This window comes from Alligator mississippiensis, chromosome 12 (genome assembly GCF_030867095.1).
Source record: "Alligator mississippiensis isolate rAllMis1 chromosome 12, rAllMis1, whole genome shotgun sequence".
Classification (NCBI taxonomy): Eukaryota; Metazoa; Chordata; order Crocodylia; family Alligatoridae; genus Alligator; species Alligator mississippiensis.
Genome location: NC_081835.1, coordinates 15,442,893 through 15,470,854, shown reverse-complemented (window position 1 = coordinate 15,470,854; position 27,962 = coordinate 15,442,893). Strand labels below are relative to the sequence as shown.

General features: G+C 44.3%; 1 protein-coding gene across 3 annotated transcripts in view; it reads left to right on the top strand.

Annotated features, from left to right (window-relative positions):
- TMCC1 (transmembrane and coiled-coil domain family 1) overlaps positions 1 to 27,962 on the top strand; it is a 181,704-nt gene that overhangs the window by 14,979 nt on the left and 138,763 nt on the right. For 2 of the 3 annotated variants that reach the window (XM_059715923.1, XM_059715924.1), the window contains exon 3: positions 25,140 to 25,197. The gene's annotated coding sequence lies outside the window, so the exon portion shown is untranslated. Of the gene's footprint in view, positions 1 to 7,633; positions 7,805 to 25,139; positions 25,198 to 27,962 lie in introns of those variants that run through there. The other variant, XM_059715925.1, reaches the window with a different exon arrangement.

Here is a 27,962-nt window from a genome sequence, read left to right as displayed (position 1 = left end):
TGGCTCTAAAAATGAAGTCCAGATAGTGAATCTTGAGAATTTTCCACCCCCTGCCTAAACTTGATCTGCCCCTTGTAGTCCATATTCTCCTACCAAGATAATTGAAAAGGATTTGGGACAATTAAAAACACTGACAGTGTAAACTACAACACTTTTCCCATTTGTATTCTGTCTGACAGGAGTTGGGAGAGTCAAAGTTTTTCTCTTTGCTGTTACAGTAAAGCAAGACTGCTCAGGAATGTCTTTACAGCTCCATCTTAAACGCTGTATAACGTCATTATGAAGCAATACAATGACATAGGTTTCTGAAATGTCTTTTTTTTGTCTTTTATAATACTGATTTTATTAGTCTATGGGGTAATGTTTCTTTTAAATTTGCAAAAATGTTTTTCAGCCCCTAAAAGTATAAACCCACTGACAGAGCCATCCCTTGTGCGGGGGGGGGCAGCAAATCGGGGCAACCACCCCGGACACTGTGCTTTGGGGGGCTCTGCAGACAGTGCCGAGGGTGCCACCACTTTGCACGGCCACCAAATGCCACCGACTTTGCTTTCTGGCTTCTCACTGCCACTCCTCCCTCCCCACAGGCCCCACACACCTCTAGGGTCAGCCCTGATGCCTTTTTGACATTGTAAGGACATTTTAATCATTTGATACAATTATTGTAGAAGGTTTTTAATATCTCTGCAACCATCTGGTTTGCCTCTTCTGAATGCTGTGACACCCGCCCCATTTTCCTGAGAAATACACCCAAGTGGGAGTGGGGTAGACACAGATCAATTATTCATGAACAAAGTGACTTGAGGCGTTTGCAGCCCGGCTCTCATTGCATTACTTTCAGCAGAAGGAACACAGATTGCTACTGTTGCTGTTTAAACATGTGCTGCACCATATTGAACAGGAAGTTGCTTGCAGGGTATGGTTTTTTCTTTTGTTTTTTTCTGCATGCTCAGCTAATGCACTTTAAATACCCTGTGTATGACAATTTGAGAAGAGCATTGCTAATTTGCATAAAGACTTAAGAGCTTTTAGGGGAACATTGGGTTTTGCAGATCACTGACTAACAGTAGAAACTAGATTCTGATGAATAGAAGTGCTGTTCCTAGCATACTCATGACTGTGATCTCACATGCTCATGTAATATTGAAGAGGAATGTGTCATGCTAAACTATCAGGTTGTAAAGATCATGTAGCGGACTCTTGTAATGGGAATTGGCTATCGCTTCAGGCATGATTTTAGCAAGTAATAATGACAAGTTACTGCTTAATCTGCTTAATCACTTTTCCTCACTTTATTCACAGCTGCCTTTGGCTCTCAACATCAGAACTCTGGAAGTTCCCATGGCAGATGCACAATGTCATGTAAAACCACAATGGTAGGGATTGTGGTTAGCTAAAGAGAGGTTCCTATTGCTTTCTAAACAGTTAGTTCCCAAACTTTTTTAACTTGTCAACTCTCAATTTCTAATGGCTCACCATGCCCACTAATTAGACTTTAACTTGAAATAATTTATACATTGAAAAGCTGCACTGGGTCCAGAACAATATGAAGAACAGCTGTGAACCGCTCTTTACCATAGCCTCATGGACCACAATGTGGGAATCGGCAGTCTGGAAAACTGAGCTATAAATTGTCACCATGGGGAGATACTGCAACTTATTACTGTGTTCATCACGTGTAATATATATGCAGGTAATTAATATGAGCAACACATGAAAGCTAGAAAAAAAATTAAGTAGGGCTAAGCTATGCAAGAAGGGGAGTGTGTGTGTGTGTACTTCAAAGCCAGTAACATTAAGATTAGCAGCTTCCCTAACTCTAGTAGCTCATTTGTTATGTTGCTTTTGGGGGATTTGCTTTTATTATAAACTTGTTACATTGGAAATGGGGGGAAACAGTCTCTGAGCTCTTCCTGTGCCTGGATGCTTAACTGTTACGCATACACGTTTAAATCAACTGGATTAGAGCTGACTATATCAGTAATTCAGTTAAAATTCCTATATTAAATCCCAAATCCAATAAAAGTGGTATAGTTTGTTTAAAACTAGCTTTCTAAGATATTATAATAAAATACCATGTTAAATAACAAAGTTACAATACTTATTAATGACTGCACCCACACAGCAATTACAGTTGCATCCTGCCAGCATTAAAATTCTCACTTGCTGTCTGTCTATCTCTGCTTAACCCATGGATTCATGAATGATTATCATGCTTGTACCTGATATGATAAAACATCCCATTGCCTATCTCATAACTAAAGGGCATATATTAATTTCTACATCTGCCTTCTGCACATAGAAATCGGTGAGTTAAGTTCAGTTTTTATGAGGCGAGCCTGCCAGAAATTTGTTTAAAGAGCTAGAGTCAGGGTGCAAGTGACCACAGCTGTATCTGTTAAACTCCTTTGCTTCCTCAAACATAACTGGACCTTTAGGACAAAAAGGCCCACAGAACAAAATTAACATTAGTGTAATTATTTCTGTTAATGTTTGACCATCACAGACCAAAGAAGTTCAGCCATAGGTTTCCTTTAAAAACCTGTCTGCTGAGATCAGTTACATTCATGAGTATCTGACTTTGCAGTGAATTAACTTTTCTAAGGCAGCACACTGCAGCTTTGCCAAGAAAGCTGATCTGAGAAACTACCATGTTCTGATCAGGCATGATAGCTCAAAACATGCACTTCTAAATTGCCTGCCATTTAAAGGCCTTAAATCAGTGCACAAACAATAAAATAAACTTTGACATCCTTGTGATGCGTGTCAGATGGGGAGCCAGAGATCTAGTGACTTGCTGTATACTACCAGGTGTGTGTAATGTAACTCGGATAGAAATTATGGAGCCAGGCTCCATATCATGTGCTTTTATTAAGACAACATTATATCTCTAGAGACCATGGAGGGATGGGAATTGTACAAAACTAATTTCCATTTCCATGAAGCTCAGCATATACTCCTTCTACAAACCTGTTTTGCTGCTCTTCCCTGACGTAAATTACATTTTACATGTAATCCATGTAGGATTAATTCCTTTGTCCAAACTGGAAGGCCAGATCTATTAAAACAGTCCAGCTCCAAACCAAGGTCTTTAGTGTGATACCAGCTAATAAACCAAGAGCAGACCAGTTTAAAATGACAAATTTAGTCTCACAAGGAGCAAGCAAGTTTTGCTTCCTGGTTAGTTGAGTAGAGAGAAACGGTTCATCATGTTAGTCTGAAGTCAGACCCTGTCTTCTGCCTGACCGTCTGAGAGAAATAAAATCAGAAAAAGAAAACTGAGAGAGTTAGGTAGGGTAGAGTAGCAGCTTTTCAGATTCAAGAACCAGTGAGGCAACATAAAGAGGTAGTTAGCCATCTTAATCTGAAATCAGGCAGAAAGCAGGGTGAATTTGTACCTTATAGACTAAATCAGAGGTATATAGCAATAAGCTTTTGTGAGCTCTGAGCTTAGGCTCATGAAAGGTTATGCCATATATCTGTGACTTTTAGTCTATAATGTGTATATTTACTTTGCCTTCTGAGGCAGCATAAGCCAGGCTTCTGTAGAAGTCGTTGGCTTGCTAGCAGTATTTTGACTTACCATTAGAATTTGCATATCCTGCATATTGTGCATCCTGCGGGAAGAACTGCAAGTACAGTGATGCAGCACATTTTGCTACCTGTGGGTTGCCTTTCAAATGCCAGCTTTCTATATGCCTTAGGGATCATAAAGTTTTTCCCTATTTAGACTGGGTAGGAGAGCCAGCCCTCACTCGTTACAGACCAAATGCTTTCTTGGATACTAAATTTAGGTCTAAGCATGAGAGCTTTTGAGGTGCATATTTTAAAGTTAAATCAAAAAAGCAAGAGCAGAGTAAACTCTGGAGAATGGGAAAATCAGTATTTGGGGTCTGTGATGGATATTTTTTTGTTTCAGAGCTATTTATCTCTGGTTTGGATTCAACTCTCTACGGTGGTTTAACGTCAAAGTGGTATAGAGCAATTACTTTTACTGAAGGCAGATCTCAGAGGTTGGGAAACTGACTCCAGTGAAGTCAGTAAAAGTTTTGTCATTTTGCTGAACGGTGTGAAAACTACTCTTGGTTTGAAGGGTCTCCAGTTACAGTCCCCATAGCTCAGCCAGTTGCTGAATGCTAGGCTCTGCTAGTCAGTGTTGGATTTTTCTAATTGGGGGAGGGTTTTATTAACTCTGCCTGGATGGTTCTATTTTCCCCTATTTAAAAATTACATTGTAATGGTGAGGCTTTCCAAAGTTAAGGAGCAACAGCCACATGGAATATGGGTTGGCAGTGTGCAATGGTCTGCCTATGCCTCCTGGTGCCTTCACTTCACCTTTTTCTAATGCTCTTAATCCAGTCCTGGGCATCTTTAGAAGCAAATCAGCCAAATTATGCACTGCTGTTATCACACAGATTAATCTATTTTATCTGTTTGCTTTCATGAGTGGTGCATTTAAAAGATATGTCTAATCGCAAACATTCTGAAATGGTGGTGAATGAAGTCTTTTTCGTCTTCCTTGAGGGAGTGCAGTGAAATGCTATTATTTCTGCTGTTTGTGCTTTATTTGTCCCTGACATTTGAATCATCTTTGACGCATTGAAAGTGGCAACCTTGTTTGGCAGACAGGTGGTAGGACTAAGAGCAGTGTCTCTCTCTCATAAAGGTGTTTCCAGAATACCTGGCATGGCACAGTGCAGTAGCAGTTTCCCACAGCTTGGAGATTCTGGCATCTCCTGACAGAGTGGGAAGGAAATGTTACCAGTACAAGGAGACAGCTGGAGCCCAGCAAACTGCAGCTGAAGAAAAGTGAAATGCCTGACAGACTGATATGTAGGGACCTATCAAATCTGTGATTTCATGACTTCTGCAGAAACTCTGAATTTGGTAGGTCCCCCATGAAAAAGTGTGGGGACTGTGAAAAAGCAGGAAAAAGAGGGGTGGGGGATACAAATAGAAGTAGGGAATTCCTGACATCCTGAAACATGGTTGTGGGGGGGAGGGGGGAAAGGTGGAGAGATTTTCATGGTGGAACATGGTGCCATGCCCCCCCCCCCCCCCAACTCCTCTGGCCAGGACCTCAGAAGTCCTGCCCCTCCCTGAAGATTGACAAATGGCCACCTGCGGCACCCAATGTTGCTCTTGGACCATAAAATTCGGAGGCAGCCTCTGAATTGGGTAGGTCCTTACTCATATGCTATATTCAGATAAACATATATGGAAAATAAAGATTTCTACTGTCTGAGGACCAAAGAGGGAAAATGAATAACTGCTGCTCACTCAGTCCCACAGTGGAATTTTTCTCCCTGCTGTCAACTTTTGATCAGGAGGGCAAATATGTCCACAAATGTCCTCATTGGGTGTTATAGAGATGGTGGTGCACCTTTTGAGGTGCCTGCCACTTTAAGGGCTTGTGCAGGCTGCAGAGGAGCCTGCAGGAGAGAGTGGCAGAGGGACACCGTCCCTTGGGAGGATTTTAAGGAGGGAGGTGTGTGGCAGTGCACCTTTGGGTACTTACCACTTTAAGGGCTTGAGCAGATTGTGAGGCAGCCTGCAGGTGACTGCAGAGCCAATCAAGCCAGGAGGCCGCCTGATTGGAGCAGGGCTGAGCATCCTCAGTATAAGAGCAGGCGCGGAGGAGCAGAGACGGCAGTTGCTGATGGAATGCTGCCGAGGTAACATCGCCCTGCCGGGGATTGCTCCTCCCAGGGGCGGATGGAGGTCAGGGTAGGAACTGTGGGGATGGAGGAGGTTCCTAGGGACCCAAGTGGGTCCTGAGCCCTGAGGAAATGGCTACGGGCCTAGGGGAGAGCAAGGCCAGCCTAGGAAAGGGGCTTAGAGAATATGGGCCTACTGAGGGGCTGGGCAAGCCCCTGATTGGAACTGGTGGTGACTGAGGCCAGGGGCTCAGATGAGCCCAGTGGAGTAATGGGCTGGCCGGTATAAGATCTTTGGGGCTCTATGCAAGCCCGGCATGAGATCACTGTTTTATGGTGGGACCCAGAGTAGGAAAGCCAGCTGCTGCCAGACTGGTCCTTTGAACCTCGACTGGTCAATGCAAGGGGGCCAGGGCCAAAAAGCCGAAGGGCAAGTAAGCCCACTGCGAGGGGCAGGCAAGGGCTGTGGAGAGCTACTGGCCCAGAGGCAGAGCCAGGGCCTTAAGGAGGCAGAAGGTCCCTCTTCAGGGGGGGAATCCACTGCCAAGAGAGGAGAGACAGCCAGCCAACAAGCAGGCTGGTATAAAGGAGCCTGAAGCTCAGCCTCCTGGTGGGAGGGATCCTGCAAGGGGCCTGCAGGAGTGATGGGGCCAGCGGATGAGAAACAGGTTATGAGGTGGAGGCTGCATCATGGTGTTCAGGAGCAAGCAGCTAAAGAGGAATATCGGGGAGCCCAGTGAGGGGAAGAAAGGCTACAGTAGATCCTGGGGAATGACCTAAAACTACACCCTCCTGGGGAGGATGACGGAGTGGGGCTGCCTCTGGTGGGGCCGTCTTCAGGAAATGCCACACCTGTGCCTTCCTTGTGAAAGGCAAGTATGGGGAAAGCCCAGCCCCCATTGCCTAGTGGGTGACCCTGTGGACGGGAAAGGCTAGGGGAGCACACCTGAGAGAGAAGCACCAAGCTTGGGCAATAGCACAAAGGCCAGGCAGGCCCAACGCCTGTAGGAGTGGGGCCTAGTGGGAGGCCCAAATGAGAGCGGGGGTCCAGGTATGTCAACAGATGCTTGAGGCTTGAGTGGGTCGTAGGCCAAGAGGTGGGTCCAGGCACATCGACAGACACCTGAGGCCCAAGGGATGTAAAGCCCGGAAACCCTAGTGAGGGGGTGGAGTAGTTACCCCGGGGGGGGCAAGGAGCCCAATGAGGCAGGAGCCCAGAGTGCATGTGGGAGTAGAGGCCTGAGGCTGAGGTGTGTTCAAGGACACCGGAGGCCAAGTTTGGACCAGAGGCTGAGTGCAGCCCAGCAGTGAGGCTGGGGGAGTACAGTAATGGTAATGATTTTTGGATGCCATTTGCAAGGCATGAGATGCAGTAAAAGGAAGGGTGAAGCTGTGTAAAACACCCTTGGCATCAGGGCGTTAAATGGGCAATGTGGCAGTGCACTGTGTGTGCCTGCCACTTGCAACCAGTGGGTTGCATAGCCCCGGTGTGAGGGGGCGGTAGTGTGAGAGGCCCCAGTGTGAAGGGGGCCAGCAACGAGGAGCCCGAGAGGGGCCGTACATCGAGCCCAGTAGGAGGCCAGCACAACGATAGGCCTCGAGGGGGCAGGGTCCTGTGGTGGTCAGCCCGAAGAGGAGAGTACCCTCGACTGGCCCAAGCTGGGGCCAGGACCAGGATGGTCAAAAGGGCCAGGGGCCCACTGCAAGGGACGCCCAAGAGCCAGGGGCCTGGGGTCCCGACTGGCCTTGAGGTGGGCCAGGGCAAGAGGCCGAAGGTTCCGGGGGAACCACACCCGAGAGGGGAAAGTAGCTTCGGGAGAAGGAACAGCAGGACGGTGAGCCCAGTTAAGAGAGGGTAGTAGTGCGTGGGGCCTAGAAGACCAGGGGGCTTGATAAGAAGAAAGGCCCCAGTGGGGGGGCGGTGATGAGGCCCCAGCGAGGGGGCGGTGATGATTTAAGGAGGGGAGGAGTGTGGCAGAGCACAGGGTGTCTCTGCCACTTTAAGGGCCTGGAGCTGGCAGCCTCCAGGTGCCTGATTAGGGCAGCCATTTTGAGGCTTAGGCTGCTTATATAAACAAGGCAGTTTGGCTGCAGGGGGGGAGGCAGCAACATCGCCTGGCTGTAGGGCTGCTATGAATGACCTGGAGGTAAGGGGGAGCTGCATGGGGATGGTAAGGAGGCTCCTGGTCCTGGGCATGACCTGAAACTGCACCCTGCCGGGAGTGGGTGGTCTGGTGGGGCTCTGTGGTGTGGGAACCCCCAGGAAATGCCAGGCCAGTTATCACCCTGGTGAAAGGCGGGTCGGGGTGCCTTAACCCCTAGCTCCCACCACCACCGGGTGGGTTACCTTTGTGTTTGTTGGGGGGCCCAGATGGGCCAGTGTTGTGAGGGGCCCAGAGAAGGCAGACCCCGAGAGTGGCAGTGATGTGGGCGTGGTGCTGCGGTTGCCCCCGAGAGGATGGGGAGTAGTGGCACGGTGAGGCCCAGTGACAGAGTGAGCGGCTAGAGAGACCCAGCCCAAAGGGGAGAGTATCCTCGACTGGCCCAAGCTGGGGCCAGGACTACGGTAGTCAAAAGGGCCAGGGGCCCACCTCGAGGGACGCCCAAGAGCCGGGGGCCTGGGGTCCCGACTGGCCTTGAGGTGGGCCAGGGCCAGGTAGCCGAAGGTCCCAGGGGAACCACACCCGAGAGGGGAACATGGCTTCGGGGGGGCTAGGTAGCCCAGATGACAGCGGAGAGGCTGCCTGATCGGAAGGATCAGAGAGGGGTCCTGTTAGGACGATTCTGGGGCCCAGTGCGGGGGGCCGGTGGTTATAGTAAGTAATACCATGATGCCATCTGCGAGGCTTGGGCTGCGGTATTAGGGGAGGTCGGAGCCACAGAGCGCCCCTTGGCATGGGGGCATTACAACGGGCAGCCTCCCACTTAATTGACATGGATATATGAATCAATTATCATCAAAGGCGTGGCGGGCGAGATAAGTGGGCGGTTGCCCAGAGACAGGTGGGCGGGCCACGAAGAGCTCGGCCCTGAGTAGGCCTGCTGTCACGGTGACAGGCGGGCAGGCCACAGAGCTCGGCCCCAGGAGGCCCCTGTCACAGGCAGCCTCCCACATTTTTCCATCTGGTTCAGATGCATCAAGGCATGGTGGTGAATCAGGGTGGACTGCCATAGATAGGTGGGCAGGCTGACATTGTGGCTGGCCCCGGGATGGCCCCCTCTCACAGAAACTAACAAATCTTCTGATCTCTGTAAAAAGCCTCAACTACCAGGTGTCGTTATTACTAGATTAGTTATTCCACAACTCTTCTCAGGGTCTTACCTATTACATCCAGCACAAAGGACAGGCCCTTAGACCCTGCAGCTCCACAGTTTCTCCAGTGTCAAACTGGGGCCTGTATCAGGCCCTTGCCTGCCAACTACTCCTTTTGGGAGCTTATGGCAGCAGTTGAGTAAAGTGACTCAAAATCAGATGCTTCAAAACTAAAAGTTATTTATTTTGTCCAAAGTTTCCTGGCCCTTTAAAGAGGTGGATTCTAAACCAGGAGGAGAACTGAAGGCATGCTTCTTACCCAAGCTTAATCAATCTGCCTCATTTCCCACCTCTAAATTTGGAAGGACAGCCTGCACCACTTAAAGCACATTCCCTGTCTGCCTGCCTTCTCAGCCTGTCAGTTTCTCTGATCTCATTTAATCCCCCCTCATTTTTCTAGGGCCTCTCAAGTTTTAGGCCTCCTTTGATCCCGGGCTCAGCCTTGGGAAGAGTGCCTGGTTCTAGCTTGAATGGAGCCAGTCATTGTTTTCCTAACTTCTTTTAAGTTGTGTACCTGAGAGTGACCATACTAAAATCAAACAAACAACCCCCCCAAAACAAAAAAAACAACAAAAAACCTGATTCAGATATTTTCTCACCAGTGATCATCTCAAACATTTGCTGGTGCCTAATGAAGAATATGTTACCATTATCACTGAAGAAACAACTTTTTATTCTCTACTTGCTCATTCCATGTTTCCCCTATACACAAAGAAGGATCTTAGCTCTTTAAAGAAGTCCTCGGCTCTTATTTATGCATTCACCTCCAATTTGAAATCTCAAATTTTGACCTCCCTTTTGGTGTTGGAAATAATTTGATGTTGCTACCTCAAATTTCAGCTCTATGGGAAGAGTTTGAGCATGTTTTGGACATTTCTTATCTGTAGTGAGAATGCCCGGTTGTGATTTGAGTATTGCAGTATAACAGATGGGGGAACTGCATTGCCAGAGGCAAATGACTTTTATGGATAAGTGTGCAACAAAGCTGGTGTTGGCTACAAATGTCCAACTCGGGATCCTTTAAATTCTAGTTTATTAGGCGGATTGAAACACTGTAATCATAAACCTTGGGGCTGGTCCCCACACACACCCACACACACTAGCAGGCTACAGAGTCAGGTATACCTATCCTACAAGTGCTGGAGTCTGTCGTTGAGGCTTCTTTCAGTGTGGTGTTATCTTCCAGAAGGGGGTCGCTGGCTAGACAGGTCTGGTCAAGTTGGAGATCAAGATGGCATCACTGAGGGTCACTTTTCACTGCCTTTTATCTGTCCCTGGCGGCTTTGGTGACTCCCCAGTTTTCTGGTTTGCCCAATCCAGGGTTCATTGAGCCTCATGGGACTCCCCCCCCCCCCCCCCCCCCTTGGTGGCTGCTGGACAGCATCTGTCAGCCCCAGGGGTTGTCCGCATGTACATGCAGGTTTGGGAGTCCGTTGATGAATTTAGAATAGGGCTCTGGGAGTGGTCGATCTGGAGACATTCAGCCCAAAAGTTGGTCTTCGGCGTTGATTAAGGGCTTCTAGCCCTTGATTAGTGAGGTTTAGAGATTTCCTGGTTGTTACATTGTCTTCTATTGAGTTCTTCTGTTGGCTGATCTGCAGCTTCCAGGTGATAATTGATGCGTGCTACCTTGTTACACATTCAATCACTGATTCACTCCCTCTTTCAGGGGCCAGCCTCATACAGAGAAGGACAGTTTGATTCCTGCCCTTGTTAACATTGTTACAATGTATAACTTACTAAAACACATTTAGTTGAAAGGTGAGGAGTATAAAATATAAGCTACAAATGCCAAGGCACACATAGATAAAAATACCAAACTACAAGGGGAGATACAAAATGCACACGCACAAATTTTAAAATCTTAAAGTGAAAGAGAGAAGAAGGAAGAAAAGGTGGAAAAAGAGAAACATATCCAAAGAGGGGAGAACAAATGCAGGCAAGAGGAAAAGGGGGTTTTCTGCTACACTGGGACTAGAACCTATCTCTTCAGCTGTCTAGACCCCTGCTTGGCCTGCTGTACCAGTGGTTCTCACCACTTTTACACTTGGGGACCCCCTTTGAAAAAATCCAGCTCTTAGATTTTGCTCTTTATTCTCCTACAGTCCAAAAAAAAAAAAAAAAATAGAACAATTCTTCTGTTGCAAAGAACTCTGACCTCAGTAGGTTGGAATGTTTGACACTGGATTCCTATTTGAAATATCTAGATTTATCCTGTGAATTGTGTGTAGGTGTTTGTATACCTAACAGTGCTGATTTTGAGTGGCATCCTTAAAAGGTCTCTAGGCACCCCACAGTGCTGTGGCATCCTGGTTGATAATCACTGGGCTAAATTGTACTAGTGCGTAACTGCAGAGCTGTGCTGTTCAGTTGTCCTTTTCAATGAAGAATTAGTCAGAACATACCTCATAGGGTAAATTTGGTTCTAAACAAGGTACTTTAGAATATGTTCTACCACCTTGTTTTTCTCATTTTATCCCTAATCTCCCTAAAACTTTTGCGGTAAACACTAAACACAAAAGTAACCTTGGAAGGAGCAAATAACTGAGCTGTTGTTGAAAGGAAGTACTTTGGCTTATACTTCTCTTTGGTTTTGGGAGAGTACCCAGAATGAGGATGTGGTTTTTTTGTAAGCTAGTGACTCAGGAGAATGTAGATGTCGTGAGTAAGTTTGTTTGTGGCACACTTATTGTGTATGCATTTATTGTGAAAGCATTAGGCCAATATTTATGCTAAAGAATGAGATAAAGATAGGCCCCAGGCCTCTGCTCTTGATGTGTTTTCATTTGGGGAGCTTGAAGGAGAGGTGTTTTCTTATACCTTTTCAGGAAGCTTTTAGGAGCGCGTTTGCTAGAGTCAGAGTTGTTGCACCAAGCTCAGAGAAGTTCTCAACAGGTTGGAAATAGCAGCCCTGAGAAGCCAGATGGGCCTGGGGTTACAGAACTAGCGTAGACCTGGAAATTGGGTTTTTTCATGACTAATACAGATTTTACATGGCTGGGGGCAGATCTCTGTATTCAGTTTCCTCTGTCAAATATGCAGGAGGAAGGAGTAATATTTATATGCTATTTCACAGGAGTGTTCTGAGAATGAATACACAGAAGATTGCATGGTGCTCAGATAATGTGCTGATGAGAGAACAGTATGCGTACCTTAGATAGCAATGGGACCGTTGTTGATTCATCAGGGACTTACGTAACCGCTTTATGGCTGAACTAGTGTTTTGAAAAAGCAGAGCAAGAACTGCAGAATTGACGGAACCAGTACCATGCTCCAGATGCAACATCTGGACCAGTCATGCTAGAAACAGATACTGCAATTTTGGAAAAAAAGTTGGAAATTTCACTTAGCACTGACAAATCACCAGGTACCTTGAAATAATGCCATTTTGACCTCTGTTTGGTTTGATTTGTTTTTTTCCCCTCCTTTTTCATAATTGGCATCTGAAACAGCTAATGATTTATAGTTCATGCTGTTATGTAGCTTCTGGAATTGTTGAAGTATTAGCTTCTGATTTCTAACTTTTTTCCTAGACAGAGGTGTTGGTATTAGAATAGTCATAGCAAATTTTAAAGGGACAGTACTCAGTGAATGAAGGATGCTGACAGCAAAGTTTAGTTCAAACATTTTAAAATCCCTTGGGTCTTTCACGTACTGGCTTTCATCAAAAGTCAGGAGAGGCAACTCTGATCCTAGATGTTTGGGTTTAAGGTGCATTGTAAATGTCTAACCTAGCAATAGAGCTGCAACTGTCTACATTAGCAGCATAATCAAAGACAAGGTCATATGGAGAACTGTGGTGTTGAGGTAGGTCCATAACTGTCCTCAAAGAAGGTTTTTATCCTCTAGTATCAGACTGTATGATTCTTAAAACAGTACAAGCAGCAGGGTATCCTTTGGGAGCACAGCAGTTAATGCCTTTCTGCTCGCACAACTTGTTATCTTCAACTTTCTCATCTCATCTCATTTCTCTGCTTCAGCATTAAGTGTTGTAGGGCTCATGATTATGCGTGTGACTTATATTGGTTAGAGGCCTTATCAAATGACATTTACCAAAAAAACATAAGTAAAGATTTTTGAGCTGGGATTAGAGTTGGTAAAAAATTAGCATGAGGTCTGTTCTTGCACATGAGGTCTGTTCTTGAGCTTGCCAGCTCCTATAAAGTAGAAGCACGTGAAGAATTAGTGGTTACAGGAGTAGAGCTGATGAATACATTTTCTGTGTACCAAGGCATAAAATGTTCTGGTAAGCCTCCCTAAATGACTGATTGTTAAGAGGATGTGGACAGGGTTGGAGAGAGATTCGTTTTCCCTTCTAGCAAAGATGAGGATGGCTATTAATTCTGTTCCAATGACATGAAGACTCACCCCAGCAGTGCCAAAAGAATTTGGTATACCCGTCTCAAAGAATTAGTGACACATCTTAGTAAACACAGAATGCTAGTCACGTGAATATAACATAGGCTTGTGAGCATTGCAAGGCACACTTTGTCTCTATCTTGTATTTTGTAAGAGGCCAAACACAATTGATGCTTAATGTAATTTTATTTCTGGCTTCAGTAAAAACCAGGTTAATATGCACTTTGCTAATTTATAGACACAAAATTACAATCCCCACTGGCTTAATAGTACAGTGCTGTAGTGAAATCCTCTTTTTTCTGTAACTTCATTACTCTAAAAAAAACCAAAAAATAATAATAGAACTAAGTATTCCTGAAACGTTCTTCTGATGTAGTTGTTTTAGAGAGCGCATGCCAAATTAACAGATTATACATTGTGACTGATTATCTTAGTCTTATAATTGCATACTTGCTAATTTTATAAAGCATGGGACTCTCCTATCAAAATGCAGGTATTCAAGATTTTTATGTACACTTATATTAAATGGAAATGCTAAATGTTTTGCTGTAATTATAAATCATTTTAGTCAAGTGTTTCTTCATCATTGTTAACTTTAATGCTATTCTCCTTCTTGGGATGGCTGGGTTCTCCTCCTTATATGGATGGGGAAACCTGAAGTACAACAGATTTTGTCCATGGTGTCTCAAGAAGACTCCATTAAAGCAGGCTTGAAGGCATGAACTCCAGTCTATTGTCCTGTACTTTAATTCGCCAAGTCTGTGGAATACAGGTCTTGGAGGGTGACAATAGCTGGATGCAACACTCAGGCAGTTATTCATGTAAGTGTCCTAACAATATTTCTGTGTGAATTGGAATGGCTGAAGAACAACAGATCTTTGCAAGAGAAATGTTTGGTGTGGATGCATGTGCCAGACATTCAGAGTAAAATGATGATCAGACATAATAAAGCATATTAAGATTTGTAGAACCTGCAGGGTTACCAACAGCTGCCCAAACAGTATGGGCAATAAGATTTACTTACCTTGGCACTCTCAAGTAATGCAGCCAGGTAAAAAGCTCCCCAAAAAGCCTTATTAGTAGGTCCAAGGCAAAAGGAAAAAGAGGTGACTCAGAGAGGCCCCTTGTAGTGTAGTGACACACTTGGAGGTTAATAACCTGAGCAGATTGAAGGAATTGGCCTGTAACAGGATTTGAAAACTGTCTGTGCAGTAAGCATACAGTAGTATGAGAACTGGAAGTGGATAGCATTGGACTCAACTGATTTTCACTTGACTTTGTCAGATATAAACTTGGAGAATTTAACAACTCGCTGTAAGCAATTTAGGAAAGCATTTGGCCTAATAAATGGTAACTTGTGTACACAGGCATTCGTACAACTGTAACTAAGTCTCACCACAGGAGGCATGTGCTAAACCTGAGTGATTTAAAAATGTATTTTTACTTGGCCATTGGTTCCCGTGGGTGTGTGTGTGTGCGTGTGCGCCATAGGCGACTGGTAGGGGAGGCACAGTGTGGCATGTGCCCCCTTGAGATTGGCTGCTGCCGCCACTGGCTTCTGCTGGTGGTTTCATAGTTTCATAGGGTTGGAAGGGACCTGAGGAGATCATCTAGTCTAACCCCCTGCCATGGCAGGAAAGAGTACTGGGTTCAAATGACACAGGCCAGATGTTCGTCCAGCCTTTTTTTTTAAAGACCCCCAGGGTAGGAGCCAGCACCACTTCTTTTGGAAGTTGGTTCCAGGTCCTAGCCACCCTGACAGTGAAATAGCGCCTCCTAATGTCTAGCCTGAAACTACCCTCCGCTAGCTTGTGTCCATTGTTTCTTGTAACTCCCAGGAGTGTTCGGGGGAACAGGGACTCTCCCAATGCCTGCTGGTCCCCCTTGACTAGTTCGTAGACTGCCACTAGATTCCCTCACAGCCTTCTCTTTTGGAGACTGAACAGGTTCAGGTCCGTCAGTCCCTTTTCATAGGGCCTGCCCTGCTGACCCCTGATCATGCAGGTGGCCCTCCTTTGGACCCTCTCCATATTGGCCACATCCCTCCTGAAGTGCGGCGCCCAGAACTGGACACAGTACTCCAGCTGCAGCCTAACCAGTGCCACATAGAGTGGGGGGGATCACCTCCTTGGACCTGCTTGAGATGCATCTGTGGATGCACGACAAGGTATGGTTGGCCTTCCTGACCACGTCCCCACGCTGTCGGCCCACGTTCATTGTGGCATCAGTGATGACTCCAAGATCATTTTCTGTCTTGACACTGGCGAGAAGGGAGTTCCCCAGCCTGTAGGTGTGCTGCTGGTTCCTCCTCCCCAGGTGTATTACCCTGTACTTGTCAGTGTTGAACCTCATCCTGTTCTCATTGGCCCACCCCTGTAACCTGTCTAGATCCACTTGCAACCTGTTCCTTCCTACTAGCGTACCCACTTCACCCCACATCTTAGTGTCATCTGCGAATTTGAACAGGGTGCTTTCTACCCCCTCGCCCAAGTCACTGATGAAGATGTTGAATAGTGCGGGCCTGAGGACTGAGCCCTGGGGAACCCCACTGCCCACATTCCTTCAGGTCAAATAAGACCCGTCCACTACCACCCTCTGGGTGCGGCCCTCCAGCCAGTTAGTGACCCATCTGACCGTGGAGGCATCAACACCACTGTCTCCTAGTTTCTTACTGAGAATGGGGTGAGAGACTGAGTTGAAGGCCTTCCTGAAGTCCAGAAAGACTATATCCACTGCGACACCTGCATCCAAGGACTTGGTGACCTGGTCATAGAAGGCCACCAGGTTGGTTTAACACGACCTGCCCCTAATGAACCCATGCTGGTTGCCCCTGAGCATAACCTTTCCTGCTGGCCCTTCCTGGACATGTGCCAGGATAATTCTTTCGAAAAGCTTCCCCAGGACCGAGGTAAGACTCACAGGCCTATGGTTTCCTGGGTCCTCCTTCCTCCCTTTTTTGGTTGCTGCTTGCCACTCTGCCGTTGCCACCCACAAATGGTGCCCCCCCCCCCAGTCTCAGGAGGCACCAGTCACCCATGGTGTGTGTGGTCTCTTCTGCAGTGGTCGTTGTTCATTTGCTACCTCCAGTCTTGTTGCACTGAATGAAATAAACTTTTATCCAAACCACTGTTGATAAGTTCATTTGATTCTTAAATGTATACTGGCCTCTCCTTTCCATTTCATCAAGTGTAGGCGTTTCTCAGTTTTTGCCGCCTCCTAAACCTTCTATGTTAATTGAAATAGAACTGGAACACTGCATGCATAAGAAAAATGGGTTTTTCCCTCTTTTGTAGATGCTGCATTTTAACGTTTGTGAGGAGTTTTGTCTCTGTTCTTCTCAGTTAATCCATAATCCACTTCAAAAGCACGCCTTTTGTTTCATGCACAGCAGTAGTCTAATTTCTGATATTGTGTCCCTGACCCTGTCCTCTTTTCATGTAACTCTAATCTGTAGCCTGCCTTGAAGTTTGTCCATTGTAGAACAGTGGTCAAATACACCTGTTTTTCCAGTCATGTAGTCATTTCATTATTTAGTTCTTTTGACTCAGTTCGTTCACTGTTTCTGCTTACTGTCTGCTTTCCAAGTCACGGACATCTAGAATTTTATGCCCATTACAGTTTCTCCTAGTTCTTTTTGACAGGAGTACTTGTAACTACCTTCCTTTTTTTTTTTTTTGCTGTGCAGCCTGTCTGCTAAACAATGAAGATATTTTACCCTAAACCCTCTACCAACTTGACTAGTGTTCTCAGTTCCATTTAAATGTCTTTTTCATTGTACCTTCATGATGCCTTTCCAGCCATTTGCTAAGCTTCCTGTCTTAGTCCAGAATCCTTATTGGACTGTCTTTTGTGAAGTAGTCTGGGCTCTTTCTTAACGTACGCTTTCATTCCACAACCATCACTGGTCCCTTGAATCTTCTAAAAAGTAGTGCATTCTCTCCTGCCAGAAGTATGGGTAAACCACTCGAGCAGAAAATTGCTGCCCATTTCTGCGAAGTTAAGTTCTGGAGTGGTAAAGTATAGAGTAGTACTAAAAACTGATGAGATGCCTCATGGTATCCAGTACTGTCTGGTCGTGAGATATGTACATCAAACACATCATAAGCCATAGCCAATATGAGGACAGGTGTCAATGGAGACCACCCTCCAGAAACACTAGTGAGGGCCAAACTGCAAACAACTCACTTACACTGTAGACTCACAAACACTGTCAGTGCCCTTGAATATTCCCCACCCCAGCAATTGTGAATTGCATGTTAAAACCATTGTTTGAGAATGCCGTTCAATCTGACAAGTGTGTACTGACACAGTTAGTACGAGCAGGGTCTTGTTCCACTTCTCTAGCATCACAGCCTCTTAACCCCTTTACCCCAGGCTAATGTAGGATACATGACTAACCGCATGTTTTAGACTGCATCAGTATATACCAACTATGTACCCAGGTAGCTACCATGCGCAGGGTTTTGTATTATCTTCCAACTCGACAAAGCTATGTAAATAATCATAACTTTTAACATTTTCTAATAGAGTTTTGAATTTGTTGATTTTTCTATAGAGAGAGCCATTGAGAGTATAAAACAAATTGAAAACAGAAACAGCAATAGTTTTTGGCTAATTAAGCTCCAATATTACAGAGTTGAGGATCAATAGCAAATGATTTAAAACTCGTGTGTGTGTGTGTGTGTGTGTGTGTATGTTCCACATTTAATGCAGACAAGTAGCTTTTCTTGTATTTTTTTCCGATTGAAAATAAAAGTCTCTTTTTCTCCCCCCCCCCCCCCCCCCCCCCCAATTCTTGTAGCTTAATACTGTACTGTTTTTGTTCAGAAAATGATCCCAGGTTTCAAATAGCCCAATAGTTTGAGTTGCTTTTTGATTAAATATCACCCATTTATATTTTACTTCAAATGTCTGCATCTATGAGAACGGAAATGTATTGGGGTGAAACTTTGTTTTGAGTACAGCAATCTAATGCAACTGAACCGAAGTTTGGTGGACCAAGAAAGTTGATTTTCTTCAAAGTCACATTTTACTCATTTAGACTGTAGAAATCTGGCATGCTTTTGAAACTGGGATGATACCAGACATTTTTACAAAAGAAGTGAGTAAAAACATTAGGAAATGTACTATGTTTTCCAATGTATATCATACTTCTTATTACTGAAAAGGGAGGCCTAAAATTAAGGTGCGTCTCATACACTGATTCTGTCTAAAAAAAAATAATGGAAATCATTGCAATAAAAGCTGACAGATTTAATCAAATTCATGCTAAAAACTTTTTCCCACAATTTTATTGCTTTTCTGAGATGCATCTTAAGTGCACATTCATCTTACACATTGGCAAATATAGTAACTTGTCGACCCTGCAGTAGTATTTGATGTTTGGAAAAAAATATCACCAGTCATGATTGAGCAGAAAGAGAAATTTGCCTTTGCAGTGCCCCTGTCCATAGTCTTTTTGCTGATAGAACATGTCCATTTGTATAAAACAAGAAAAGTAGGCTGGAGTTTCAACTATTCTTCATGAAACTACCTACAAGGAAGCTGAGGCTTTTTTATTAGATCAATCCTTGACAGGTAAGGAAAACAGAAATAATTTCTCCTGAATTTAATGGAAAATAAGAAAAAGACTTCATACTCACCAGTTAAAGGCCTGCTTTAAGAAAAGGTAAATGCAAGTAACTGTCACTTTCTTAAATCTTCAGATTAATTTCTTGAAAGTAGCATGTGCAGTGTAAAGATCGGGCATTAAGTTAGACCCTAAGAGTCTGCACTCACCAAGTGCTTTAGCATTAAGAGGTAATAGGCAGAAAATTCTTTCCTAGACACCGTGGAATGACACTTTTGAAAAAGAAATAGTAATAGGAATGAACTTCAAAATCAGAAAAACAATATGAGGTAAAGTAGTACATAAAAATATTTAAGAAGGATCCTTTATTACAATAGCAGAAATACAGCAGGTTGTAATGAATGCTGATTGCACTTAGCAGGTACTCTATGAGCCTCAAATCTGCAGAATTGCATAAATTGGCTGACTAAACAAAAAAGACTGAATATAAAAGAAGAACTAATTTTTTGCTGTTCAAGTTTTCCAGCTGAGATTTAGAGAAAATGACAATAGCAGTTTTAGATGTACATACTAATGTTCCTCTTTTTTAATTTAAGTACTCAATGAATTTTTCTGTGAAGAAATTCATAGTGCGGTAGGCAAAGCATTTGTCAATGGCAGTCCCTCAATTTGAGAATGACCAACGGCTCATTGATGAGTCTTGAGGTGACTTAAGAGTCCAATCTTTCAGCTCGGATCCATCTGCAGAAATTACAGATCTTTCCACAGAGAAGAGTAGGCTGCAGACTGGGATTCCTGTCCTCTTCCTTCCTCTGCTCTCTCTTCTGCTTTGAGGGCAAGAAGTTTTACCTTGAATTAGGCTACCTCTTGGTTGGGGTTGTAGTGTTATTTGGGGTCAGTTGGCAACCAGCTCTTCCCAACTCTTGATGTCAGCATCTGTTTTCTTGAGGTATGCCTTCAAAGTATCCTTGTAGTGTTTCCTCTAGCTACTATGAGATCTCAAGCCATTACTAAGCTAGGAATAGTGCACTTACTTTGGGAGTTGACAGTCGGGCATCCACACACTGTCCAGTCCAGTGAAGTTGGTGCTTGAGGATCACTGACTCAGCGCTGGTGGTAGAAGATGTCTCAGGAGGATGCGGGTGAGAATTTTCCCTGATGTGGAAAGGAGGGCAAAACCTTGATAGGTCCCATGCACAGACTTATCTCCTTTCTTGAAGATAGTTATGAAGTTGGCATTCCTGAGGTTATAGAATCATAGAAAAGTAGGGCTGGAGGGGACCTCCACAGGTCATCTAGTCTAATCCCCTGCCTGAGGCAGGACCATCCCATACAAACCGTAATCTAAACTCTAAATAAGACTACCCTCAACCCTGATGCAACATAGACCTAGCACCCTAACCTGCCACAGGTAAAGCAGGGGAACTACAGCAGTCCAGCGTCCTACTTTTGTCAGTAGATAGGATTGTCAGCATATGCATAAGAGATCCCTGGTAGAGGGCCATGCTCTCTGCTACAGAGGAAAGCAAGAACCCCCATAATCGATATCAGTCTGACTATGGGGCAAAATTCCTTCCTGGCTCCAAATGTTGCATCCAGTCTGACCCTGAGCAGAGGGGCAAGACTCTAGTCAGGAACCCTCTAGCTTTGGTCCCAGCAGGAACATTGACACACCCCAGTCAAAATCCCCAGCCTTGGCTCTAGCCAGCGCCCAATGTCTATGGGCTTGAAAACACCCTAATGCATGCATCAGAAGAAGGTGGGGAAGGAGTGGGAGCAACCAGCAAAGCCCAGAAGCTTGGGAAATACCTATGATGGAACATAGGTATGATCCCTAGAGATCTTTGTTCCAAATCTGGAGAATAAATTCATGGGGTGCCAGAACCAGCTCCTTACCACTGGCCTTCTACAGTTCAGCAAGTGTGTCATCCAGTCCAGAAGTCTTGTTCTTGGTTTCTTGGAGGACATGCCAGACTTCTTCTAGGACAGGAGGTTTGGTGAGGGATGTCCTTTCAGGGGGTTGGGTCATGGACTGGTGGTGGTATCCATCACAGTCAGCTTATAGTCAGGAGTGTCTCAAAGTGCTCTTCCCTTCTAGCTTGGATAAATTTATTGTTTTTTGGAGCATCAAGCCATCCTGTGATCACAGGAAAGTAGGACCTTTGGAAGTGGGGCTGTAGGTGGCTTTTTTTTGCCTGGAAAAAGCTATGCATATCATGTTTGTCAGCATAGGTAGCTTTACATTACTACCACTGATTTTTTTTATTTCCTGGATCCTCCTTTTGAGGAGCTGATGCATCTTTTGCTGAGATGAGGTATCATCTTGCCAAACACAATAAGCCCTTCTCTTCTGATCAAGGAGGGCTTGGATCTTGGTGTCACTCTCATCAAACCAGGCTTGGTGTCAATGGGTGGTATATAGTTAATGGATTCAGCACAGACAGTATGGACAGCTATTTTTTAAACCCCTTCCAGAGTTCCCCAATGTTGCCCAGAAGTAAGCCAAAATCCACATTTTTCCTTGATCAAAATGAAACACCACTATATCTATAATGATGTTTCATTTTAATTGCAGAAGAATGTGGATTTTGGGTTACTTTTTTTTAATCCAAAAATTAGGTATTTTTGTATCGGAGAAAACCAGGATCCCTGCTGATGAGCCAGTTCTTGATGGTAAACCCAATACTGTGAATGCATCTGTCTTGGGCTGGTTTCCCCTTTGAGAAGGTGTAGTCTCTGCCCTCTTCCCTCAGCTGGCCCTCATCAGATCCTCTTGTTTCACTGAGAGCTACAGTGTTGATGCTGTATCTCACTGCTTCACTGGAGGTAATGGCAGTTCTTTCTGGTCCTTCATTGTTTTGGTTATCCATCAAAGTGCAAATGTGCCACATTGTGAAAGCAAACCATCCAATGCATAGTAGTGGGCGCCACACTTCAAAAGGGATGTGGCCTGCCTGGAGAGGGTTCAGAGGAGGGCCACCCGCTTGGTGAGAGGGCAGCAGGACAGGCCCTACGAGGAGAGACCGAGGGACCTGAACCTGTTCAGCCTCAGCAAGAGGAGGCTGAGGGGGGACCTGGTGGCTGCCTACAAATTCATCAGGGGAGATCAACAGCAAATAGGTAGAGCCTCTTTCTCCCCAGCACCACCTGGGATGACGAGGAACAATGGTAACAAGCTGATGGAGAATAGGTTTAGGTTAGAGATGAGAAGGCAATATTTTACAGTTAGGGTGGCCAAAATCTGGAACCAACTTCCCAGGGAAGTGGTCCTTGCCCCTACCTTGGGCAAATTCAAGATGAGGCTGGATGATCACCTGTCTGGGGTCTTGTGAACCCAGCATTCATTCCTGCCTATGGCAGGGGGTCAGGCTAGATGATCTGTTCAGGTCCCTCCTGACCCTATCTACTATGAAACTAGACAGCCTGTAACTGAGAAGTCTCATGACAAGAACATATATTAATACAATGTCACCCACTGGGTTTTATTCACCACTCTTGCATGGCTTATATGACAGTGTAATTGTTTTTAAGTCAAGGCACTTTCACTCATCTTTCCCTGGTTCCCTTCATTCTTGATTTTTTCATGTTTCCACGACTTCCTTTTTCATATTCTTTCATCCCTCTTCAATTTTTTCTGATTTGTTTGTTATCTTAATTGTCTTTTTGGGGATGTGAAGCTGAAGTGTAATAAAACAGTCAAGCCTACCATTTCTACAACAAGCACTGTTTCAACTGTCTTCAGCTGAGAAATTAGTGTTCCTGCAGCTTGCTTTGTTTTTGTCTTGTTTTCCTTTCATTGCATTGCTAGGGCAGTGGCTCTCAACATTTTTTGTACCAGGTCCCATTTGTAAACATCTATGGCCAGTCCTGACCCAGTGCCTCTCGCTCCTGATCTGCTGCCCGCAGGCCCCAGCCCCCCCGTGTGTGGGATGGGGAGGGCAGGGGGGGCCTCCAAGCAGGCCCTTTCAGGCTATAACTCTGCCAGTCTGTAAGGGAAAAGCCATGGTTTCCCATGTTTAAAGTTTTGTTCATGACCCTTTTTATATATTCTTGCGACCCACTTTGGAGTCGCAACCCATGGGTTGAGAGAGACTGGCTTAGGGTATAGTGCAGAGTGGTGATTAAAATCCTGTGCCAGAGAATGGTTATAGCATGGGCAGCAATGGTGTAAATTCCCCCGTAATGCCAAGACAAAGGAAGGGCAGTGCTGCCTCTACAAGTGAGTAGATAATGAAACCCAATTATTCCTCAGATTTCTTTCTGAAAAAGAGTCTGGTTGTGGTAGGGTTCCTGGTATGCAGAACTTTGTCCATTATGATCCTGACAGATGACCAAACTCAGTTTTAAAAGATCACCAAAAAGCTACTGCTTTGGCCTGGATTTGAATTAATGAAATAAAGCACAAGATCTTCAAAAGAATTCATTCTCCATTTAAACCCTGAGATGGCTAGGTCAGCATCTAGCCACTTGTATTGTTCATCTCCAAATCAGTAGTTTAAAGGGGCTTGGAGAGGTGGATGGATAGTCTTCATAATTGTAAAGCTTTTTTGGTGACCTCAGTTAATGAAGCTTTGAAGTTTTAGTTGAGTTCCTAATGGATAAGTATCCATATACCAAAAAATTAAAATGTCACAAACAAAATCTCTTTGATAGTCTCACTAGAGCTACCAAGGGCTAAATGAAGGCAAAGTAGATTTGCACCTTATAGACTAAATAAATCAGAGGTGCATAGCATAAATTTTGTTAGCAGCAGCTTACTTCATCAAACTGCCTTCACAGTTCTTTCATGGGACCTGATGAAGTAAGCTGCTACTTAGAAGAGCATGTGCTGTGCATCTCTGATTTATTCAGTTTGTAAGGTGCAGATCTCCCATCCTTTCTGCCTGATTTCAGACTAACACAGCTAACTATATCCCGCTATGCCCAAGGATTAAATGAGCCATAGAATTTTTTCACCCTGTTGGCAACTCCCTTCAGACCATTACAGCGTTGGTCTCCAAAGGAGTTTGTGGGTACTACTCTGAAAACCTGGTCAGTCTGTGTATATGTCTAAGTGGAATGAGAGCTCTCCAAATTCTGGCCAGAAAGCACAGTCTCATTACCAATTCTCTGAGCCATGTGGTTGTCTTTAATGGTATTTCTCTAGCAAACATCCTTACATCAGCTTGTCATTCCTTATCACATGTAATGGTAAACAGATGAACAAGATGCCCTTGAAATATACTGTTCTTTCTTTAAAAAAAAATGAACAAAGCAATACTGTAATGTTGGGTTGCAGCCTGATGCCAGGCAGGGGTGGGAGGGGTGGCACGCAGCTGGACACGGAGCAGGGAGGTGGGGTGGAGCACCACCACCTCTCAGAAGCAGGGCCGGGGCGGGGAAGCTCACCAGGCTGGTGTGTCGCAGCAGTGTCCGCCATGTGTGAGCTTCCCCACCCCTCAGAGGGGTGTTGCTGCCCTTGCCCCACCCCGACCCTGCTCCTGGGAGGTGGCAGCGCTCCGTCCCCACCCTTCCGCACGCACCCCCTAGGGCCAGTCCAAGTACCCCCAGAGGTATGCATACCCCCAGTTGACCACCCTGGTCTCAAATCATTCCATTTTAGAGCTGTAGTTCCAGCGTCCATCAAAAATGTTTCTGTGTAAATAAGACTTCATTATAAGGCAGTCTTTTATATCTTTTATGCTGCTGCCATAGGAAAAGTGATGGTGGGTGTAGGTGCTGTGGTGGACATGGCAGTATCTGCTGTGATTCCTGGCAAAGATTTGCCGTTAGACTTAACTAAACAGAAGTTCAGTCAAGGTTACTGAGGCACTTATACAGGCTTCAGTGATAAATGAGCTGAAAGGTGGTCTTATTTCATTGTGTTGCCCATGACATGAGCCCAAAATAAACACAGAGCAAAGCTAGTTAACCTATGTTGAAAACATGTGAATAAATGCATAAAAGGGCAAATACAGTTGGTGCAGACCAGTCTGTTCTTGCAGAGTCCAGTCTGAAACCTGGCTGTGCCTTCAGCACTTACCGAGAACCATAAACCCTGGAAAAACAGTCCTTCACATGAACTTCACACTTAATCCTGTGAGACTTTTTAGGTTCAACTTCTGTTATACTGGTAAATATTCACCTTTTTCAAACAGTTTCAAATAGTCCAACCTGTTTCTGGTGCAGTTAAATGGCAGCTCATTCCATAGACTTATCTTTTCTCTCCAAGACTAGACCTCATGTCCAATTTCTCTTGCAGCTTCTGTTCAGTGGAGGGAGCACTGCCAGACAGCCATGCTTAAGGACAAGTGATGGAGGCAAGTACTGCCTTTTTATTTTGCTTTTTATATGCACCCTGACATTGTTTCTGCCATCTTCTCAGATTGAACAGCTTTACTTCTCAAAGCTGCTAAGAAATAACTGCCCTGTTGAAGGAATATTTGAAAGTGTTTTAGGATGTAATTTTAGACAGTACCATAAAATGCTCACTCAAGTTTGACAGGGTATGTTGAGTCATTCATTTTGTAGCTTGATATCTTGCCTTTTTTCCCCAGAGTAACTGGAATTTTAAAACATCTGGGCTGTATCTTGAAAAGTTCTGTGCCTGATTTTTGTTTTTCCCTTGAACAGGATAAAGTAAAGGTTGTCCTATATGAAAAACAGGGCTTACTTTAGGTAACGTTGATCCTTGCTTTAAGCATGGATCGAATTGAGTGAACACAGCAAAGCACCTTGAATATTCATGCCAATAAAATACACTGATTAATTCACAGTCCTCTTCATTTCTGATTGCAGGTTTTTTTGTTTCTTAAACAAATAAGTAAGAACATTCGCACCAGAAATGCATGGTTATCTATTTTTAAAAGGACTTTTATACCTGAAATAGTTATCAAATGAAAAAAATACAAATGTAGGCATCTAATTTGTTGATGGAAGGAAGGGATCCCGTAAGTTATCATAAGAAGAAATGAGAAACAAGTCAATTTAGTTTAATATGTCAGTTATGCAATGAACACAGGTAATACTTAGTGTGACCTGTTTGTACAAACACAACAGTTTTGTGCAAATAAATTTCATATCAAATAAGAAAAGGTGCTCATCTGTTTGCCATTAGTTTGTACATAAAACATAAGGCTAGATTAGCCAGAAAGTTCATTTCCACCAACCAATTCCTGCAGCTCCAGCAACTGGGATATTGAGTTTGGATTGAAAAACTTTCATGGTAAACTTAATTCTGAAATGTATTAGAGATGATAACAGTACTGTTTAGAGAATAAATTCTTCATTTTTGTTCTGAACTCAAATTCAACAAGGACTTTTGAAAACTGAATACCCTGGGAAGTCTTAAAATAAACAAGGCACTACGGGTCAACTGTCAAGTTACATATTTTGTATGTCAAACAGGGTTTGGGTCTCTTGCGTTTTAACCAATGGGATTTGTTCACTGAACCATTTTGCCTGTTGGATGAAATGGAAACTAGGTTATAGTTCTGTGTTTTTCCTTCCAGAAGTCAGACTGAATGAAGACCCAGCTCTGGGCTGTCTCTGGACACACTGTGCATGAAACAAAATAAAAGCAGTATATATAATATCCTTGGAGCCTCAAAATCCAAAGGGGGTGCCAGCAGTAGAGGCATTGAAGGTCATTTGAGAATGCATGTTAGCAGTTAAAAATAAAACATTTGAAGCCAGGTTCTTAGGTTCTGTTCCCAACTCTGCTAGTTAATGACTGTATGAATTTGGCTAAGCTTTCAGTGCCTCAGTTTACCACATAAAATGGAAATATTAATTCCACTCAATGGGGTGCTGAAACTGAATGCTTGCAACAAGCTATGAAATACTCAGATGTAGAGTATTGTACAAGCAAGGTACTTTTTTTCTGCGTGTCATCTTGCCTCCATGGACTAGGGCATCCAGGAGGGTGGGATATTTGATGCAGCTCTTTCGATTGATTTTTCCTGTGCTGCCCATTTAAACAACACTTCAGAACCTCAGTTTAACCCGTTGTGCTAGGCTTAAAGTGCACAAAACTGAGGGAAGTTTTGGATCTTCACCTTCTCCATATACAAAACCCCAATGGTTTTAAAATGAATATTCTAGTAAATCCTAATATTTTAATAAAACCTGTGTTGCATTTCTAATAAGATCATGGGTTATTCAAGCTCTAGCTGCCTCCTGCCAAGATTGAAAGCGGACTTCTGTGATCTGATTTCTGTATTTTTAGAAGCACAATCAAAATCCCCTGCAAGAAAACAACCTCCAGTTTCCGAGCATGTGAGCTGATTAACCATGTCGAAGATGCGAACCTTCCCACTCCCTTTCTTGCCTTGTTTTAATATTCTTTTAATATTAAAAAGGGCTCTTTCCCTCTGCCCCTTGCCTCAGTCCTCCTGCAATGGGTTGCTACCTTACTTCTCAACTGTGGTGTTATGTGGGCAGCTCCCCTTAGAGTCTGTGGATTGGGGTTGGGACTTAGCAGGGAAAAGAAGCTGCATGCTTTCTGTTCTCTGCAGGCTGAACTATGCACATCTGTGCTGCTGCCTCTGCCCTTTTAGTCTTGTCACTCAATACTCTGCTTTCAGAAATACATTTTTGTTTGCTCAGCACTTTCATGGATGAAATTATACGAATTACAGCTATGTAGCTTCCCTGTCCTCCCTGTAAAGCAGGGCTTTCACATCCAGTTGCCAAAGGAATTGATGGATGGTAATAGCAACAAGCCTTTCCTAAGTATTTTGTCTGAGATTGTACAAGTGTGCTTGTACATATTCTGTTTTCTCATGTATCATCAATTTGATGATGATAGGTGTTATACTGTAATTCACGGTAGGTAGACCAGCTACCACATTTGAAGCCAAAAAACTCAGACCGTTGATAGGAAACCTGGTTAATTTTGCAGTGAAGAATTAACCTCTTATGCCTCATTTGCTGTAACTATAAATGTTGCAGCCCAATGGCTCAAGTTACCAGGTCCTGTTCTAGGCTCCGTTCTAAGACAGCATCCAGCCCCTCTTTCTTCTGAGACTGGTTTTTAACCTTTTTCTTCTTTCCCAAGCTCCTTGTCTTATCTTGAGCATTTTTT